At 39.7% G+C, this 3,018-nt stretch overlaps 1 protein-coding gene across 3 annotated transcripts in view; it reads right to left on the bottom strand.

Moving 5' to 3' along the window:
- The window catches only part of CHL1 (cell adhesion molecule L1 like), a 279,234-nt gene extending 278,840 nt beyond the window's left edge, over window positions 1-394 (bottom strand). For all 3 annotated transcript variants that reach the window (XM_027863960.1, XM_027863965.1, XM_027863963.1), the window contains exon 1: window positions 213-394. The gene's annotated coding sequence lies outside the window, so the exon portion shown is untranslated. The remainder of the gene's footprint in view (window positions 1-212) is intronic.
- Window positions 395-3,018: the final 2,624 nt, after the last annotated feature.

Genomic DNA, 3,018 nt, shown 5'->3' with positions numbered 1-3,018 from the left:
CACACACACACACACACACACACACACACACACACACACACACACACCCTTTCCAATGCTGAGCCACATCGCCACCCAGTCCCCTCTCTTGAGAGAGCAATGCTTTAGGGATTAAAAGGTCTGGGGAGCGAAAGAAATAGCGGGGGAGGAGAGAAGGGAAAGAGGACTGTGAGTGAGAAAGATCACCACCACCCCCATTTCTCCCAACACACCTCATTGGCCTTCCTGGGCGAGATCAGATTCCGTGCCTCCCCAAAGCAAAGTTGTTCTGCCACCCCAGTTGCTCAGCGCAGAGAGGAGGGAGGCTGACTTTCGGGGTTAAGAGCCTCTTGTTTGCCGCTGCTCCTCCTCGGGGAGTAACCAGCCTCTCCCAGGCTGGCAGCACGCGAATCCGTCGGGGAGACTCCGCCTCACCCCCTCCTGTAGCTGGCACAAAACAAGGCAGCTCCCGTCCCGCCTTGCACCCCTCCCTGCCTATCCACTCCCTCTCCTCCCAGAACTAAGGCAGTCTCACTTCCCTCTCTCCTCTCCTGTCGCCCTCTCTCCTGGGTTTTCGCCCCCCCGCCTCCCTTTTCTGCTTTGCCTCCCACTCCCACCTCCTCTCTCCTTTCCTTTCCTTTATTGAGCAGCCTTCCTCCCTTTTCTCCCTCCAATCACCCCTACTTCTTACATCCTTCCAACATCCAGTCTTCCCTAATTGTCTCCTTTTTTTTCCTGTCTCCCTATCACTGGCTAATCTAGCGTTAGGGCTTTGCCTTCGTACGAATGCAATAAAAATGAGTCCTGAACTTTTCCCACCTTTTTCTACATCTGTATGATCCTAGAAGGACCTTTACTCTCTTTTGCTGCAAATAGACTCAGCTAGGAACAGGTGAAAGATAATTCAAGTTCTCCCATTGGTTTTCTTCGATGTTTATCTCAGATGGTCCTACATCAAGCCTGGCAGAACAGCTATTGCTACATTTCAGAGAGCAGTACTAAATTTGGCTGTAATTTAGCACTACCTATTATACACATACACACATATTAGGTAATGCTATATATACACATATGCACGTATGTGTATACATACATGCACATGTGTGTATACATAACTATAAATGCATGTACATGTATCCACACATACATAGATACACATACATCCTCATCAAGAAGTTGGTATTCTATAGCATTTCATATTTTAAAAGCTCTTGGTCATAGATCTTTTTGTCATTATATTCCAAACTTATAATCCCTCAAATCTTTGAAACTTCCAGAGGCAACATTTTATTCTGTGCATTATGTGGTCTTTGTGCAGACTTAAATTCTCCAGGTCCATATCCTAACCTTGAGGATCTGAGAATTATTGACACCTAATTATATATAATTTTAAAATATTTTCCTTGTCTTCACATCAGTCAGTGAAACAGGTAACAAGCATTCATTAAGCACCTACTATATACTAGGCACTTTGTTAAATGGTAGGAATACAAACAAAGGGGGAGGGGGATACAAGACAAATGATCACTTCTCTTAAGAAGCATACAACCTAAGGGGGAAACAACATCCAAATTGCATGGTCAGGTGTTTTTAAAATCTTGATATCAACATGGGATTATTTACAAGCTTTCACTCTAAAAATTATTCAAATCTTTTTTTTTTCTCTTTCTTTGCTAGCAAATATTAAAAAAAAAATCTGACCTTTTGAACTAGCCATTCTTTAAAAATGAAAAAAAAGTCCTATCCAATTGAAGTCCTGACTGGTTGTTAGGGACTCGTAGACTTCTAATTTTGACTTCACTGTGACTGTGAGATTGTCCTTCCAATTTCTGTTCTCCTCCAGTGCATTGAACAATAACTATCCTTTAAAAAACCTGAGCAAGCCTGGGAAGAGGATTCTAGCATACAGAACGACAGAGAAACCACTCAGTGTCCTGCTTCTGAAGTAACTGAATAAGAGATTTCAAAAATTAATAAGTGATGTTATAAATTTCAGTAATTACTAACCTCAGTGGGTGTCTTTCTTGCTCAGGATGCTAGACAAACTACAAATGCAAGTGAGAGCAGAATTTGTCCCAGGATTAAATTTGATGGTTGGAGTAGCGGGGATTTAAATTCTTTTCCTGAAGCGTAATTATTCATCTGGGATGATTTCTGAAGAGGAAGTTAAGACAGAATATTAAATATAGTCCCGACAAAGGGGAATATTATGCCAAAATGTCAAACTCTACAAAAGAAAATAAAAGTCAAACTAAGCTCAGGAGTTTAACCACATTCTTTATAAATAGCCAGAAAGCAATGGGCTCAAGCCTGGTCATGTATGACTGTACTAACAAGGTTCCATCTGAAGATTAGGCTTATTTTCCCCCTGACTTATTTGCTTAAACATAGAAGCATTGGTTTATTCCTGAATTCAAATATCCCCCAAAGTGGGAAATTACTCCAATATATAGAAACCTCATACTATAGAAGAAATGAAGTTTTAAATGTTTTCTTTAGGGATTTTTATGAAGGTAAGAGTAATGTCCTTGTGAGCTTTTGATGTGTGAGTTAAATGGAATGGAAGGTTAATTCTTCAATACATGTAGATAGAGCAACTATATAGTTCTGGTCCTGTCTCAAATACTTACTAGCTGTATGACCTTGGAGAAGTCATTTAAAATCTCTGGGAGTCTATTTCCTAATCTATAAAATGAGGCATACAAACTCTCAGAGGATTGTTATGAGGATCAAATGAGATAATGTATGTAAATCATTTTGCAAACCTTATATTGCTCTATAAAATGTAAGCTATCATTTATCATTACTGTCTTCCTTTGATATTTGTATCTCCAGTGCTTAGCAGAAACCTTTACATATAGTAAGCACTTTAAAAATGCTTCATTCATTCATTCATTCATTCATTCATTTTTTTTATTATTCTATTTGGAATAAATAAGAAAAAAACAATATGGCATAGAGGATATCATCAATCTCAGAGTCAGGAAGACCACTACTCAGGTTTCTGATACTGGCTCAGTGATCCTGGAAAAGTCATCA

This window comes from Vombatus ursinus, unplaced genomic scaffold, assembly GCF_900497805.2.
Source record: "Vombatus ursinus unplaced genomic scaffold, bare-nosed wombat genome assembly UNPS02014773.1, whole genome shotgun sequence".
Classification (NCBI taxonomy): domain Eukaryota; kingdom Metazoa; phylum Chordata; class Mammalia; order Diprotodontia; family Vombatidae; genus Vombatus; species Vombatus ursinus.
The sequence above is the reverse complement of the archived record's forward strand: the minus strand, read 5'-3'. Positions and strand labels throughout refer to the sequence as shown.